We start from the raw sequence: 19,035 nt of genomic DNA, 5'->3' as shown, positions 1-19,035 counted from the left end.
CTAATATATGGTGCATTTTAGAGAACGTTCTATATGCTCCTGAGAAAAATGTATATTCTGCAGCATTTGGATGGAATGTTCTGTAGATAGCTGTTGGGTCTATTTGTTCCATGACATGACTTAATTCAGATATCTCTGTATTTGTTTTCTGCCAGGATGAGAGTGGGGTATTGAAGTTACCCACTACAATTGTGTTTGATGTTATCTGTGACCTTAAGTCTAATAGTGTTTGTTTGATGAAACAGAGCCTGCATGTTAGGTGCATATATGTTTAGGATTGTAATGACCTCCTCATTGAGTGTTCCTTTAATCAATATAAAATATAAGATGACCTTAGCTGGGTGTGGTGGCACATGCCTTTAATCCCAGCACTTGGGAGGAACAGGTGTGAGGATTGCTGTGAGTTTGAGGCCACCCTGACACTACATAGTGAATTCAAGGTCAGCCTGAGCTAGAGTGAGACCCTACTTAAAAAAAAAAAAAAAAAAAAAAAGGACCTTTATCTTTCCTCAGTAACGTTGGTTTGAAGTCTATACTGTCAGTATTAGGATAGCAATTCCTGTTTGTTTCCTAGGCCCATTTTGCTTGAAATACCATTTTCCATCCTTCCAGTATCTATGTTTTATTGAGAGTTGAGTCTCCTCGAGGCAACAAATGGTAGGATCCTGCCTTTTAATCCAGTCTGCAAACCTGTCTCTTTTGGTTGGTGCACTGAGGCCATTGATATTAAGAATTATTATTGAAAATCATGCATTTATTCTCACCATTCTTCTTATTTTGTAGTGTTTCCTGTTTTCTGTTTACTTGTTTTTTTTTTTAAAATTTTTATTAACATTTTCCATGATTATAAAATATATCCCATGGTAATTTCCTCCCTCCCCACCCCCACACTTTCCCATTTGAAATTCCATTCTCAATCATATTACCTCCCCATTACAATCATTGTAATTACATATATACAATATCAACCTATTAAGTATCCTCCTCCCTTCCTTTCTCTACCCTTTATGTCTCCTTTTTACCTTACTGGCCTCTGCTACTAAGTATTTTCATTCTCACGCAGAAGCCCAATTATCTGTAGCTAGGATCCACATATGAGAGAGAACATGGGGCGCTTGGCTTTCTGGGCCTGGGTTACCTTACTTAGTATAATACTTTCCAGGCCCATTCATTTTTCTGCAAATTTCATAACTTCATTTTTCTTTACCGCTGAGTAGAACTCCATTGTATAAATGTGCCACATCTTCATTATCCACTCATCTGTTGAGGGACATCTAGGCTGGTTCCATTTCCCAGCTATTATAAATTGAGCAGCAATAAACATGGTTGAACATGTACTTCTAAGGAAATGAGATGATTCCTTTGGATATATGCCTAGGAGTGCTATAGCTGGGTCATATGGTAGATCAATCTTTAGCTGTTTTAGGAACCTCCACACTGTTTTCCACAATGGCTGGACCAGATTGCATTCCCACCAGCAGTGTAGAAGGGTTCCTTTTTTTCCACATCCCCGCCAACATTTATGATCATTTGTTTTCATGATGTTGGCCAATCTGACAGAAGTGAGATGGAATCTCAATGTAGTTTTAATCTGCATTTCCCTGATGACTAGTGACGTAGAACATTTTTTTTAGATGCTTATATGCCATTCATATTTCTTCCTTTGAGAACTCTCTATTTAGCTCCATAGCCCATTTTTTGATTGGCTTGTTTGATTCCTTATTATTTAACTTTTTGAGTTCTTTGTATATCCTAGATATTAATCCTCTATCAGATATATAGCTGGCAAAGATTTTTTCCCATTCTTTAGGTTGCCTCTTTGCTTTATTCACAGTGTCCTTTGCAGTGCAAAATCTTTGTAATTTCATGAGGTCCCAGTGATTAATCTGTGGTTTTATTGCCTGAGCAATTGGGGTTGTATTCAGAAAGTCTTTGCCAAGACCAGTATGTTGAAGGGTTTCCCCTACTTTTTCCTCTAGCAATTTCAGAGTTTCAGGTCTGATGTTAAGGTCTTTAATCCATTTAGACTTCATTCTTCTGCATGGAGAGAGAGAAGAATCTATTTTCATCCTTCTGCAGATACATATCCAGTTTTCTCAACACGATTTGCTGAAGAGGCTGTCTTTTTTCCAATGAGCATTTTGGGCATTTTTATTGAATATCAGGTGGCTATAGCTACTTGGGCTTACATCTGGGTCCTCTATTCTGTTCCACTGATCTACATGTCTATTTTTGTGCTGTTTTTGTTACTATGGCTCTATAGTATAGGTTAAAATCAGGTATGGTGATACCACCAGCCTTATTTTTGTTGCTCAGTATTATTTTAGATATTCAAGGTTTTTTTGTGATTCCAAATGAATTTTTGGATTGTTTTTTCTATTTCCTTGAAGAAAGCCTTTGGAATTTTGATAGGGATTGCATTAAATGTGTCGATTGCTTTAGGTAAGATTGCCATTTTCACAATATTGATTCTTCCAATCCAGGAACAAGGGATGTTTCTCCACTTTCTAGTGTCTTCTGCAATTTCTTGCTTGAGCGTTTTAAAGTTCTCAATTTAGAGATTCTTTACTTCCTTGGTTAGGTTTATTCCAAGGTACTTTATTTTTTTTTGATGCAATTGTGAATGGGAGTGATTCTCTGATTTCATCCTCTGTTTGTTGTTAGCATATAAGAAGGCTACTGATTTCTGTGTATTTATTTTGTATCCTGCTACATTGCTTTAGATTTTGATCAGCTCTAACAGTTTGCTAGTAGAGTCTTTAGGGTCCATTATGTATAGAATCATGTCATCTGCAAATAATGATAACTTGATCTCTTCCTTTCCAATTTGTATACCCTTTATGTGTGTCTCTTGCGTTATTGCTATGGCTAAGACTTCCAAAACTATATTAAATAAAAGTGGGGACAGTGGACACCCTTGTCTTGTTCCTGATTGCCATTTTCACAATATTCTTCCAATCCAGGAACAAGGGATGTGTCTCCACTTTCTAGTGTCTTCTGCAATTTCTCACTTGAGTGTTTTAAAGTTCTCATTGTAGAGATTCTTTATTTCTTTGGTTAGGTTTATTCTAAGGTACTTTTTTTTTTGATGCAATTGTGAATGGGAGTGATTCTCTCTCTTTTTTTAAAAATTTATTTATTTATTTATTTGAGAGCGACCGACCCAGAGAGAAAGACAGATAGAGGGAGAGAGAGAGAATGGGAGCACCAGGGCTTCCAGCCTCTCCAAATGAACTCCAGATGTGTGTGCCCCCTTGTGCATCTGGCTAACGTGGGACCTGGGGAACTGATCCTTGAACCAGGTTCCTTAGGCTTCACAGGCAAGCTCTTAACCGCTAAGCCATCTCTCCAGCCCTGATTCTCTTATTTCATCCTCTGTGTGTTTTATGTTAGCATATATGAAGGCTACTGATTTCTGTGTATTTATTTTGTATCCTGCTACATGGATGTAGATTTTTATCAGCTCTAACAGTTTGCTGGTAGCGTCTTTAGTGTCCTTTCTATTTAGAATCATGTCATCTGCAAATAATGAGAACTTGATCTCTTCCTTTCCAATTTGTATCCCCTTTATGTGTATCTCTTACCTTATTGCTATGGCTAAGACTTCCAGAACTATATTAAATAAAAGTGGGGACAGTGGACACCCTTGTCTTGTTCCTGATTTTAGTTGAAAAGCTTCCAGTTTTCCCCCATTAAGTAATATGTTGACTGTAGGCTTGTCATAAATAGCATTTATTATGTTGAGATATGTTCCTTCTATTCCCAGTCTCTGTAGGACTTTTATCATGAAGGGATGTTGGATTTTGTCAAATGCTTTCTCTGCATCTAATGAGATGATCTTGTGATTTTTGTCCTTCAATCCATTTATATGATGTATTACATTTATAGATTTGTGTATATTGAACCATACCTGCTTCTCTGGGATAAAGCCTACTTGGTCAGGGTGAATGGTCTTTCTGATATATTCTTGTATTCTACTTGACAAAATTTTGTTGAGAATTTTTGCATCTATGTTCATGAGGGAGATTGGTCTGTAATTTTTTTTTTGTTCTATCTTTGCCTGTGTTGGTATTAGGGTGATGCTGGCTTCATAGGAGTTTGGTACAATTCCTTCTTTTTTATATCCTGGAAAAGCTTAAGAAGCAATGGTGTTAGCTCTTCCTTGAAGGTCTGGTAAAATTCAGCAGTGTATCCATCTGGGCCTGGGCTTTTTTTTAGTTGGGAGATTTTTGATAACTGTTCGGATCTCCATGCTTGTTATAGGTCTATTTAAGTGATTAATCTCATCTTGATTTAATTTAGATAATCAAGGAGGTCATCCATTTCTTTCAGATTTTCATACTTTGTGGAGTATATGATTTAATAGTATATCCCTATGATATTTTGAATTACTCTGGCATCTGTTGTGATGTTACCTTTTTCATCTCTAATTTTATTTATTTGTGTCTCCTCTCTCTTTCTTTTGGTCAGATTTGCTATGGGTTTATCAATCTTGTTTATCCATTCAAGGAACCTACGCTTTGTTTCATTAATTCTTTGGAATATTTTTTTGTTTCTATTTCATTAATTTCTGCCCTAGTCTTTATTATTTCTTCCCACCTACTGATTTTTGGTTTGTCTTGTCCTTTTTTCCCCAAGGCTTTAAGGTGAAGCATTAGGTCATTTACTTGTGACCTTTCTAATTTCTTAATATAGGCCTTAAAGCTATAAATTTACCTCTTAGAACTGCCTTCATTGTGTCCCAGAGATTTTGGTATGTTGTGTTCTCATTATCATTTGGCTCTATAAATTTTTTTATTTCCTTCTTGATTTCTTCATTGACCCATTCATCATTTAGAAGTGTATTGTTTAGTTTCCATGATTTTGTGTATGCTCTATAGTGTTTCATCGTATTGATTTGTAGTTTTATTCCATTTTAGTCAGAGAGAATGAAAGGAATTATTTCAATTTTCCTGTATTTGTTAAGATTTGCTTTGTGTCCTAATATATTGTCTATTTTTAGAGAATGTTCCATGTGCTGCTGAAAAGAATGTATATTCTTTAGCATTTGGATGAAATGTCCTGTATATATCTGTTAGGTCCATTCCTTCTATGACTTAATTTAGTCTAGATGCCTCTCTGTTTATTTTTTCCTGGGATGACCTGTCAATTGATGAAAGTGGGATGTTGAAGTCACCTCTACTACTGTGTTTGGTGTTATTTGTGACCTTTGTTCTAATAGTGTTTGATGAATTTGGGTGCCTCCATACTAGGTGCATATATGTTTATGATTGTAATGTCCTCCTGTTGGAGTGTGCCCTTAATCAATATAAAGTGACCTTACTTATCTTTCTTGACTAATCTTAGACTGAAGTCTACCTTGTCAGATATTAGGATGACAACCCCTGCTTGTTTTCTATGCCCACTTGCTTGAAACACTGTTTTCCAACTTTTCACCCTGAGATAATGTCCGTCCTTTGTAGAAAGGTGAGTTTCTTGGAGGCAACAAATTGTGGTATCCTGCTTTTTAACCCTGTCTACAAACCTATGTCTTTTGGTTGTGGTATTGAGGCCATTGATATTAAGTGATAATATTGAAAGGTGTGTATTTGTTTGCAATTTTTTGTGTGGATCTGGTTCTACCTTTGCTCTCTTGTGTTAATTAGTATTTGAGTATTGCTTGTGTTTTCCAGGTTCCTTATATGTGTGCTTTTCCTTCTCTTCAGCATGGGGGATTCTTTCAAGTATTTTCTGTAGAGCTGGTTTTGTCTTCAAATATTTGACCCACATATCTTGAAATTCCCATTCATACTTTGCTATTAGCTTGTCTTTCTGTTTGTTGGACTGTATTAGATCTGCCACCTGGTCTTAGTTTAGTTATCTGTTCTCTCCTTCATCCATTCTACTGGTGAGACTTTCCACAGTTTTTTTTTTTTTTTTAAATTTCATTGACTGTTTCCTACAGAGCCAGGATTTCAGCCTGGTTTTTCTTCCTGATTTTTATCTCTTTATTTATGTCTTGTAATGACCTCTTAATTTCATTAAGCTGGTTTCCTATGGTCTCTTTAAGAAGTGTTTTCTTCTTTAATTTCTTTGTTTTCTTCTTGAATTTGCCAGAAGGCTGATGAAGTTGAAAAATTCCCCTGTTTGATTATAGAAATCTCTGATTTCTTTGAGCACAGATACCCTCATTTTCTTGAAATCTTTGTCAGGCATTTCATCTAAAACAGTCTCATTGGTGATAATTTCTCCTGGATTTATAGTTTTTGGTGGTACTGTATTGTCTTGATTCTTTGAGTTTCTTGTATTATATTGTAGCAACTTTTGCATCCTGAATTGATTTGATGCTTGGGTTTTCTACTTATCTGCAGTGTCCTCAGACATGGCAATCTACCTCCATATACCCTCAGTATATGAGTTCAAGGTCCCAGGTGTAGCTCTTGTCCCACAATCAAGCCACATAAGTAATCCTAGGTGTTGAGTTTGCTTGCTAGGCAAGTATTCTAGTGGACTGGGTGAAACAACTTAGTGGCAAATTCCAAACTTCAACTGAGCAATATACACAATCAATAAACCCAGCACAAAATATGCAATTGTGTGGATTAAAACAAGCAGATAGTCTTATAAAGCCAAAATCCCTAATGGTGTGTGTTGTCCTACACCCTTAACCTTGTCAGCTGGGAGGTAGAGATTTCTATTCTGAATTGGGTTGCCGGTCAACCTGGATCTGGATCAGACCCTGCTCACAATAATGACAGAAGCAAAAGACAAAGGTCCTATAAATATGAAAGCATCAAAGGCAACAATATTCAACCCCAAATACAGCTTATCTGAAAATGGTAATGCCAACAAAGAATATATAACCTATAACCTGCCCTGACAAGGAAAGAGAGATTAGGTCATCCAAGGCAGGCCTATGTACCTTTTTTTTTTTTTTTGTTAGTCGGCCTTGTTACCTTTTGGGCTGGCTTCCAATCTCACCTATGCTGAGTGCCCACTGTATTGTGCTGTGGAGCTGGAGCTCTGATCATCCATGCTGGCTGTGCTGCCCCTGGGGGCTGAATGCTGGAGGTTTGTGGTTCTGATGTTTGGAGGATGGGAGAGTTCAGACTTCTGGAGTTGCTCATGCAGTTCTACCTGTATCCCTTTCAGTAGCTCCTTAGTTGACCTTAGCTGTCTTTCCTTCAGATTTCTTAACTTTGCCAGAAGGCTGATGAAGTTGAAAAATTCCCCTGTTTGATTATAGGCCATTGCCGAGGCCCTTAATTTCCTACCAGAACTACATGGTAAGACCCTATTGCTGAAGACTCCACATACTTGGACTCCAAGGTCACTGAGAAATCCTGCTGGAACTGAGCTGATAACATCCTCCATGTAGACCAGCTGACAGAAAGCTGGAAGAAGCCATTCTATGTGTAGTTCAATGGGATAAAAAGATACCACCAGTGAAGATACTCAACAGTGGACACTGCAAGCCTTATAATTGGCCAGTCAGGGCAAATGAGCCAATGGGTGCAATAGTGGCACATCTGTCATGGTAGAAACCAACTGACTCCAATTGGGGGGAATACATCCCTGATGCTGAAAACTTAAAATAGGGGTAGTCATGAGCCCTGGGGGTATAACATCTGCTGATGTATATACTATGTATGTACATACTATGCTTATCAAACTGCCCAGTAAACACTTCTCTTAATATTCATACCCTTATATTAACACTACTCTCACTTTGGGTAGAGAATCTTCTCTTTTCAGATGGCAGTGACCTTGGGATGGCTCATAGGGTATCATAGGGCTGGAAAGAAGTGACTGGAGTACTGAGTAACATCTTGATCAGGGTCTAATACGGAAGAGGTGGTGGAAAGTATGTAAGAGCCAAAGGAAGGGTAGCACTCCTTACAACATGCTCCTACAAAATGGCCTGGATATCTATGACCTCACAGTGCCTGACACTACCTACATAAGACCATCGTAAGAGGAGGAAAAGATCATGACATCAAAATAAAAGAGAGACTGATTGAGATGGGGAGGGGATATGATGGAGAATGGAAATTCAAAGGGAAAAGTGACAGGGGGGGGAGGGTATTACCATGGGTTATTTTTATAATCATGGAAAATGTTAATAAAAATTGAAAAAAAGAAAAAGAAAAATTCCCTTGTTTGGTCTCTGGTGCTGCTGCTGCTTAGTGTGCCTGGTGGGGCAGTGCTGGGCAGGTGGGCTACCTTTCTTCTTCTAAATACTCTTATTTTAAATATTTATTTAGTTTAAAACACAGAGAGAAAGATAGGTACATAGATAGATGATAGATAGATAGATGGATAGAGAGAGAGAGAGGGACTGGATACCAGGGCCTGTAGCCACTGCAAATGAACTCCAGATGCATATGGCTGTGCATATGCTTGACATGAGTAATGGGGAATTGGACCCTGGGTTGTCAGGCATTGAAAGCAAGTGCTTTAACCACTTAGCAATTTCTCTATCCCTTTCCTTTCTTTTGTTGAGACTGGATCACTCATTGGCCGGATGCTCACTACCTAGGATATATGGGCTTGCTTGTGAGCACAAAGATTCTTCCTGTCTGTGCCTCCCCAGAGCTTAGATTACAAGCATGCCTACAAAAACACTGGGCCGACTGCGCTACCTCAACTCCAGCACGCCAACTTTAAAAAAGGGAAGTTTCACAACTGCATTTCCTTAAAACTTTAAAATACCACACGAAAGGGAGGAAGGTGGAGTAACAGGACTTTATTGAGTCTCATGAAGGGAAAATTACCTCCTCCTGGCAAAGCATGGCCACCAGCTGGGGAAAAGTGTCCATACATGTGAGTCTATGTGGGATATTTTACATTCAACCACAATACTGGCCACATTGTTTTTATCTCAAATTATGGCAAAATTGTTCTAGAGCTTCCTTTGGAACTTTTTTTTTTTTTTTTCAAGGTAGGATTTCACTCTAGTCCAAACTGTCCTTGAATTCACTATGGTGGCCTCGAACTCTCGGTGATCCTTCTACTTCTGCCTCCTGAGTGCTGCCATTAAAGACGAGCACCACCATGCCCTGCTTGGAGCTGTTTAATTTTTTTTTTTCTCAACAAGACTAAGCATCCTGAGACTTTTGGGTAAGATGGTGAAATAGGTGCTTTGTTCAAGAAACCTCAGGGGAAAAGAGCCAATATAACACAACAATATACTGTTTATTTTTTTGGCAGGAGATGAGATATATAAACAAACTTATTAAGCCAGGTGAGGTCCCTGTGGAGAAGTAGGTGGGAGCTGCTGCTAATCAGTGTTAATTGGCTTCAGCAGGTCCCCAGGACGTACTTCTCCTTGTTCACAACAGCCCTATCCATCTAGTGCCAGGGAGAGCTTTGGAAATTGTGGGAAAGGGCTTCTCACCACTTGTGCCAGTTTTGCAAAATCAGGAGAACCTAAAGGAGAAGACGGGGCAACTAAGCTCCCTGAAAACACCTACAGGAAGCACTTCACAACCTCACTTGCACATATACCTGCACCAGGAACACTGGAGACTGTAAGAGGACAGAGGGTTCTCTTTGCCCCTTCCCCACAGATCATCAAGACCAGAGGATCCAAAGCCCCACTGAACAGAACCACCCAAAACAAGACAAGAATACATCAAGGAGGGTGTCCTCTTCACAGGTTCAGGCAGGTGAGATAGAAACTCACTGTATAAGGTAGCAGGGGTAATCTCCTTTGGGGTAATATAAACCCTGAATCTGGTTGTATAGTCTTATTTATTTATTTAATTTTAATTATTAATTTGAGTTTTGAAATTTACTTAATTTTTGCTGACCTGAAACTCACTATATAGTCTCAGGCTTGCCTTGAACTCAGGGCAATCCTTCTACCTCTGCCTCTCGAGTGCTGGGACCAAAGGCATGCACCACCACACCCAGCAATATTTTATTTATTTATGTATTTATTTTAAAAAATGGGCTGGAGAGATGGTTTAGTGGTGAAGGCACTTGTGTGTGAAGCCTAAGGACCCAGGTTTGACTCCCCCAGCACCCACATAAGCCAGACGCACAAGGTGATGCATGCACACACAAGTGCACAGGGTGGTGCATGTGGTTGGAGTTTGATCGCAGTGGCTAGAGGCCCTGGTACACCAATTCTCTCTCTCTTTTCCCTTCTCTCATAAAAAAATTAAAAATTATTTATTTATTTCATTATTTGAGAGAGTGTGAGACAGAAAGTGGTAGATGGAGAATGGGCATGCCAGGCACCCAACCACTGCAAATGAATTCTAGATGCAGGTGTTGCCTTATATGTCTGGCTTTACATGGTTACTGGGGAACCATTCTCTAGTCCTTAGGCTTTGTAGGCAAGTTTCTTAACTGCCATACCATTTCTCCAGTCATGTGCTTATTTTTAAAAATATTTTTATTTGAAAGAAAAGAGAGAGAGAGAGAGAGAGAGAAAGAGAGAGAGAGAGAAAGAGAGAGAGAGAGAGAGAGGGAGAAGAGGGGGGCAGGGAGGGGTGGGGGTGGGGGAGTGATGGAATGGGCATGCCAGGGGCTCTTGTCACAGCAAACAAACTCCAGATGCATGCCCCACTTTGTGCATCTGGATTTATGTGGGTACTAGGGAATCAAACCCATGCTGCTGGGCTTTGTAACCAAGCCTCTTTAAACACTGAGCAACCTCTTCGGCCCTTTATTTTTATTTTTGAAGCAGAATTGCACTCTGGTCCAGGCTTACTTGGAACTCACTCTATTGGCCTAGACTGGCCTCAAACTCATGATGATCTTCCTACCATATCCTCTTAAATGCTGGGATTATATGTATAAGCAATCATGCCCACCTCATTTTGTTTTCTTGAAAGTTTATTTATTTGTTGTATCTCTGCATGAGTGCTTTTACATGGGATCTGGTAATCTGAAGTCAGGTATTGAGAGTTGCCGGCAAGTGGCTTATCCATTGAGCCTTCTTCTCAGTTCTGGTTATATAGGTTTGAACTAAAGTGCTAATCACACCTTCCATATCAGGGCATGTTGTTAACAAACATTAAAGAGAGGAAAAAAATAATTCAAAACTAAGGCAGAAATTCTAACTTTAGAGTTAATCTACATTTAGTATACTTTGCTTTCTTTAATTGTATGTTAGGGTTAACTTTTTTTTTTCTGTTTTTGTTTTTTTTCAAGGTAGGGTCTTGCACTAGCCCAGACTGACCTGTAATTCACTCAGTTGTCTCAGGGTGGTATTGAACTCATAGTGATCCTCCTAGCTCTACCTCCCAAGTGCTAGGATTAAAAGCATGTGCCAGAATGCCTGGGAAACCACTTCTGCTTTTAAGAAATTAACAGTAGTCCCCATCTTAACCCACCTCACATCACTCTTACTTTTAAGTAATCAAAATCCTCATATACTTCCAACTAACCTCACTTATTTACCCACCAACAGTGATTGATGTCAAAGGGACTGCACACTTAAATTCTGTTGTCAACTTCATCAAATTAGGAAAGAGTGACAGAGATGACTCTTGGGATAGGTCTGTGAGGGCAGGAAGTTGATCCAAGAAGGATGGACTGAGTGAGGAAGTCCTGCTCCCAGAGTGGAAAGCACTTCCAGTGGGAGACTATATATAAGGAAGTTCTAGAAGACAGTGGTGCCTTTCTTTTGTCTGGTTACCCATACTTCTGGGTGCTTGTCTTTTGCTTGGCAGTGCTTGCTATTCATGCATGCATGCATCTACTGTTTGGCTGTTGTCTGAAGACATTGGAACCCAGGCTGCATTCAGCCCATGGACTGAGTAGCTTCTGGTTCTTTGGCTCTTCAGTTTGCATAAAGCTATGTGGACTGAGAAGCTACTGGACTCTGTTTCTCCAGCCTGTAAATAGCTACTGTTGGACTGTTCAGTAAATCCTCTTTTTAATTCATACTCATTCTATCACTTCTGTTCCTCTAGAGAACACTGATGGACATACTAATTGCTGTTAATTCTAATAGCAGGAAAATTTTAATAGCAGGTATATCCATGAGCTTTGGTCATTCTTTCTATGAGTAATCTACTTTGGGAGTAATGTAGAGGCCACACCAGGCACTTTGAGCTCATAGAATACATCTACTGAACAATATGACTTAAAAATACAGCTGATCAAACAAACAGCAAATCTAAGCAAAGAAACAACATGAGATGCAAATATCACAATGTGATAATATAAGAATCACAAAAAATAAAGACAACATAACTATTCCAAAAATTATGAATCCTACAGGATGGCTTTCAGTGAGAGTGAATTAGATTTAATGTTATATAACAAATTCAAAAGGATGATTATAAGTATGTTCAAAGAAATCAAAGAAAAAACAAACTCCTGAAGGAACCTCAAGAGAACACAAAAGGGCTGGAGAGCTGGCTTAGCAGTTAAGGCGCTTGCCTGAGAAGCAAGCAAGAACTGTTGGAATCTTTCAGATCCTGTAAATAGGTAGAAACGAGTGACATAAGCATGCAATGCCATAAATGCCCACAAGGGGGCGCATGCATGTGGAGTACGTACACAGCAGCTGAAAGGCCCTGGCATGCCCATTCTCATTCTCTCTCTCTTTCCCTCTTCCTCTCTCTTTGTGTCTCTCTCAAAAAAAGAGATGAGAACACAAAAAATTAAGTGAATGAAATAAGGAGATTGATAGAAGATATGAGCAAAGAGATGGAAATGCTAAATAAAAACTGACCTGAAATACTGGAAGTAAAAGAACACAGTAAGTAAAACAGAAAGCTCCATAAAAGTGTCACCAATAGAATGAATGAAGGAGAGGACTGCATAAGCCTGAAGACAATGTGGAGAAAGTGGAACATTCCAACAAGGAGAAAAATAAATTAATAAGAAGGTATGATTGGGACTTTCAAGATACTTGGTACATTATAAAGAGGTCAATTCTAAGAATTCTGGGCATAGAGGAAGGAAGAGAATATCAACAAAAATCATAGAAAAAATTAGAGAAAGAAATACCAATACAAATACAAGAGGCATGGGGAATACCAACCAGATAAAACCAGAAAAGAAATTCTAGTTATATTATAATTATGTTACTAAATATACAGAACAAAAGAAGTATATTTGAAACAGCAAGAGAGAAGCACCAGGTCACTTAAAAAACAGACCCATCAGAATAGCATTTTTTTTTCAACAGAAAATTACTACTCTACCCAACAACACTATCTGTGATAATTGAAGGAGAAGAAACTTTCCATAATAAAGGAGGCTAAAAGAATTCATGACCACTTACATAATTCTACAGAAAATATTTGAAGGAATTCTTTAGAATAAGGAGAAAGAAAAGCTTATACCTAAGGCCACAGGAAAGAATAAACTATGGTTGAGTGATAGATAATGCGCGAGAGGAATAGAAAAATACTATAACTTTCAAAAAGAATGACAAGCATTAATACATGCCTTTTCATAATAGCTCTGAATATAGATGGCTTCAATTCATTAACCAAACAATGTACACTAGCAGAATTCTGAGATTACATAGTGAATTCCAGGTCAGTCTGGACTAGAGTGAGACCCTACCTCAAAAAAAAAAAAAAAAAAAAAAAAGTCAGGTTCATCCATTGCCATTATTTGTTGGCATAGCCTTTGGTGGGTTGTCTGTTCTCCAGTAAATAACCTCCCACCCATGTTCTTGAAAGCAACCTTAGCTTAACTCAGTGGGTCAAAAGCAATCAAACAAATCACAGACAACAAATACATGAAAGTAGGATGGGGATCTAATAATAAGAAGAGTTTTAGTTAGAAGGAAAAGGAAGAGGGAGGAGAATTGGGGAGAGTGAGATCAAAATGCGTTGTATACATATATGGAAGTGTCAAAAATAAACATTAAAGAAGGCAGGATCCTGCTTTTCAAAAATTTGAGGGGCTGAAGAGAAGGCTCAATGATTAAGGCACTTGCCTGAAAAACCCAAGGACCCAAGTTTGATTCCCCAGTACTCATATAACCCCAGATGTACAAGGTGGCACATGCATCTGAAGTTCATTTTCAGTGGTTAGAGGATCTGGCACACTCATTCTCTTTTTACCTGTCTCTTTCTCTGTCTCTCTTTCAAATAAATAATAAATAAATAAAATATTAAAAAAGTATTTGAGAGAAAGAGCAAGAGAGGGGGAGAGAAACAGAGAGGAAGAGGATATAGATGTGTCAGGGCCTCTTGCTATTGCAAACAAACTTCAAATGCATGTGCCATTTTGTGCATCTCGCTTTACATGGGTACTTGGGTATTGAACTTGAACCTGGTTTGGCAGATGTTACAAGAGAGTGCCTTTAGCTGATGAGCCATCTTTTCAGCCCAGGATCCTGCTTTTTGTTGCCTCCAGGGAACACACCATTCCATGAAAAATAACTATCTTGAGGAAATGATGGAAAGTGGTATGGCAAGTAAATGAGGCTAGGAAAGAAGCAGCTGTCACTGTCCTAATACCTGACAAGATAGACTTCCAACCATTAGTCAGAACAGATAAATAAGGCCAATTTATACTGATTAAGGAGACAATCCAACAGGAGGAGTTACAATTCTAAATATATATGCACCAAGCATGGGTACACCCAATTCCTTAAACAAGCATAACTAGATGTAAAGTCACAGATTAACCCTAGCAAAAGAGGAGTGGGAAACTTCAGTACCTCATTCTCACCAATTGACATGCCATCTTGGGGAAAAATAGAGAAGCATTTGGGTTAAATAACATCACAGAACAAATGACATCTGCAGAGCATTCTATACTAATGTTGTAACATATACATTCCTTTCTTAAAACTCACCCGCCATATGCTCAGGGAATTTTGCAAAAGAGGGGGGCAGAAAGATTGTAAGAGCCACAGGTTGAGACATTATGCCCAGAGACATTCTCCTCCACCCAAATAACTGACTGTTGCTCCCACAATGCATAAACCACAACCCCATAGGGAATACCTACAACCCCACTGAGGCGGGTCCCCAATGGTATGGGGGGGATGAGGGTAAAGAGGGTACCAACACATAATGTATCCATATGAAATATGTTGTTAATAATAATAAAAAGAAAAAATCAAAAAAAGAAAGAAAAAAGAGTGCATGGAACTTTTTCTAAAGTAGATCATATGTTATGACACAAACCAAATCTGAACAAATGTAGGAAAGTTGAAATAATTCTTTGTATTTTATCTGATCACAATGGGGTAAATTTAATGAATAGCAAGAGAGACTATAAAGCATATACAAATTCCTGGAAATTAAATAGTACACTATTGAATGATGAATGGGTCACTGAGGAAACCAAGAAGGAAATTAAGAAATTCCTAAGAACAAATGATAAAGAAAATACAACATACCAAAAACCAGTGGGATGCAATGAAGGTAGTCCTAAGAGCAGAGTTTATAGTTCTCAGTTCCTATTTAAAGGAATTAGAGAAATCTCAAATAAATAACTCAATAGCACACCTAAGGTCCTCAGAAAAAGAACAAGCCAAACCAAACATCGGTAGATGGAAAGAGCTAATTAAGACGAGGTCATAAATTAATGAAATAGAAACCAGAAATCCAATTTGTGAAACAGAGTTGGTTCTTTGTAAGAATAAACTAGGGGCCTGGAGAGATCGATTAACAGTTAAGGTGCTTGCCTGCAAAGCCTAAGAACCTAGGTTCAATTCCCCAGTACCCATGTAAGCCAGATGCACAAGGTGGCACATGTGCCTGGAGTTTATTTGCAGTGACTGGAGGCCGGGTTGTGCCCTTTCTCTCTCTAATCTGCTTCTTTCGTTCTTTCTCAAATAAATAAATACAATATTTAAAAAAATAATAAACTAAGTTGATAAACTAATAAGCTAACAAAAAGAAAAAAGAGAAGACCCAAATTAATAAAATTAGAGATGAAAAGGGAACCATTACAACAGATACCAGTGAAATTCAGAAAATCATTTGAAGATACCTTAAAAATTCATATTCCACTAATATGGAAAATCTAAAAGAAATAGATTTTCATATCTGTTATAATTTTTTTCAAGGATCAATTATAATTTCTTGGTCCCTAGGGTAACAGTCTTGAGAAGGGATGGAATCAAGGTATATTTATTAGTCTGGGTTCTCCAGAGAAACAGAAATAATAGAATTGTATTAAAACGGGAATTTATGGGCTGGAGAGATGGCTTAGCGATTAAGCACTTGCCTGTGAAGCCTAAGGCCCCGGTTCGAGGCTCGACTCCCCAGGTCCCACGTTAGCCAGATGCACAAGGGGTGCACACGTCTGGAGTTCATTTGCAGTGGCCGGAAGCCCTGGTGCGCCCATTCTCTCTCTCTCTCCCTCTTTCTCTCTGTCTGTGGCTCCCAAATAAATAAATAAAGACTTTATAAAAAGGGAATTTATTAGATTAGTTTATGACAGTCCAACAATCGTAGTCTGCAGGTTTGAGAGTCATGGAACTCAGTAGCTCCTCAGTCCAAGAGGCTGGATGCCTCAGCCGTTCCAATCCAGCACTGAAGGCCTGGTGGATTCCTGGAGAGCTGTTTGTCTTCAGTCCATGCTGGAAGGTTGAGGAAACTTGGTTCCAGTGCTGACAAACAATAGCCGAACAGGATCGATGCAGGTGCAAGTGAAGGCACTCATCAGCAAGCAGCACTGGCATCCAAGAGGGAGGAAGGAGCTCTTTCCTCACAGGGCTTCCTTACATTATGCGCCCCCCTCCCCACACTCTGGGGCTGCCCACTCTGGGGAAAGGACTTATTCTGGAGGAAGGACTTCCTTCTTCAGTCAGTTCTTCCTGGAAGAAACCTCAGAGGCCTTCAAGAGGAATATCTGTGGACTCCTCATCATACCAAGTTGACAACAGAGCTTAACCACCAGGGTATAAGTCCTATTAGAAGATTTTAAGTTCTTGGGGATGTGCCCATTGGTATTTGGGGCCACAAGGAATTTTGGGATAATTCTCTCTGTATTTTTGACTTCTTGTGTGTTGACGTAAGCTGTTCCACATTCATGCACCTCTGCTGTGACTTATCTGCTACCCTCAGCAGAGGCTAACCCAAGGGGGCCTGCCTCATCTTGGACACTGAACATACAAAGCTGTGAGCTAAACAAACGTTTCCTTTTTAGGAAGTTAGCTGCCACAGATATTTTATTGTGGACAAAGTATGGCTAATATAAATTTTATCATGATATTGATTATAGTAGTATAGAATTATTTGAAGGAATATTGTGATAAGTTTAAGTATGGTTTGAGTGTCCCTGCAAATGTCAATTGTATATTGGATATGTGATAGCAATCTATCTTTCTCACCACATAGACAAAACATTGAAAAAAATCATACAGGCAAATTCCTTGAAATATATACCTGAGAACTGGGAATATATATATGTGAGGTAGTGTCTTACTCTATCTCAGGCTGACCTGGAATTCACTATGTACTGTCAGGGTGGCCCTGAACTCCTGGAAATTCTCCTACCTCTGCTTCCCAAGTGCTAGAATTAAAGTCATGCACCATCATGCCCAGCTTTTTATATGGTTTTAATCCCAGTACTCAGGAGACAGAGGTAGGAAGATCAGGAGTGCAAGCCAGCCTCAGCTACAGAGTGAGTTTAGGTCAGCTTTCACTGTATGAGACCCTTTCTCCAAACAACAATAAAAAAATCTGTACCTGTTGATTAAACTTCCTAGTTTCAATATTAAGTCATTTACAAGTAAATACCCCCTACGAGGCAGAGGAATGAAAACACACACACACACACACACACACACACACACACACTCTCTCTCTCTTAAAAGGGGCTTACTAGAATGGATTTGCATCAGGTCTTCTAGTCACTGAAATGAAAGCCAGATGCATGTGCCACTTTGTGCAACTGGCCTTATGTGGGTATTGGGCAATCAAACTGAGGTCCTTAGGCTTTGTAGGACAGTGCCTTAATCACTGAGCCATTTCTCCAGCCCTCATTATTATTCTTTTGAACTGTCCTCATATACATATCTAAAAAGTAAATATTCATGGAACTACCCTCTAAATACTTATGCTTATGCCCATACATTAATACCACTGTCACATTTATTTAGAGAAGTTTCTCTTTTCACATGGCAGTGACCACTGGGGAGACTCAAAACTCACTCTCAGCTGAGAAGAAATGACAGTGGTGTGTGCAGCATTAAGTGAGATGTCTTTCTCATACCCTCCAAAGGCTCAGGGACCACTGCAGAAGACATGGCAGAAAAAAATGTAAGAGCCAAAGGAAGGGGAGGACTGCTTTGCAATATTGTCTTGCAGATGTAAAGAGGCTATGGCATTCATGATCTCATAGTGACTGATGCTATCTACACAAGACCTGCATAATAGGAAGGAAAAATCATGACATCAAAATAGACAAGACAAGATGAAAGTTGGAAAGACTAATGGAGGGGAGATTTGGGAAAGGAAAAGGGAAAGTTGTGGGAGGGGATAATGATCTTGGTATGTTGTCAATATGTATGGAGGTTGTCAATAAAAAGTTAAAAAAAGGGCTGGAGAATATCAAGTAGCTATAGTTGCTTGATCCAAAATCCGGGTCCTCAAGTCTATTCCATTGGTCTATACTCCTGTTTTTATGCCAGTACCATGCTGTTTTTATTACTATGGCTTTGTAATATAGCTTTATATCAGGTATGGTGATGCCACCAGAGGTATTTCTTTTGCTGAGGATATGTTTGGATATGCGAGGCCTTCTGCCTTTCCATATGAAATTTGAGATCATTTTTTATATCTCTGTGAAGAACACTGTAGGGATTTTAATTGGAATTGCATTAAATCTATATATTGCCTTTGGTAGGATTGTCATCTTCACAATGTTAATTCTGCCTATCCAGGAGCATGGGAGGTCTTTCCATCTTTTCAAGTCCTCCTCAATTTCTTTTTTGAGAGTTTTTATATTTTCGTTGTATAGATCTTTTACTTCCTTGGTTAATGTTATTCCAAGGTATTTTATTTTTTTTGTTGCTATTGAAAATGGGACTATGTCCTTTATTTCTTTTTCTGTGTCTTTGTCATTTGCATACAGAAATGCTACCATTTTTTGTGCATTGATTTTGTATCCTGC

This window comes from Jaculus jaculus, chromosome 8 (assembly GCF_020740685.1).
Source record: "Jaculus jaculus isolate mJacJac1 chromosome 8, mJacJac1.mat.Y.cur, whole genome shotgun sequence".
In the NCBI taxonomy this organism is placed as follows: Eukaryota; Metazoa; Chordata; class Mammalia; order Rodentia; family Dipodidae; genus Jaculus; species Jaculus jaculus.
The sequence above is the reverse complement of the archived record's forward strand: the minus strand, read 5'-3'. Positions refer to the sequence as shown.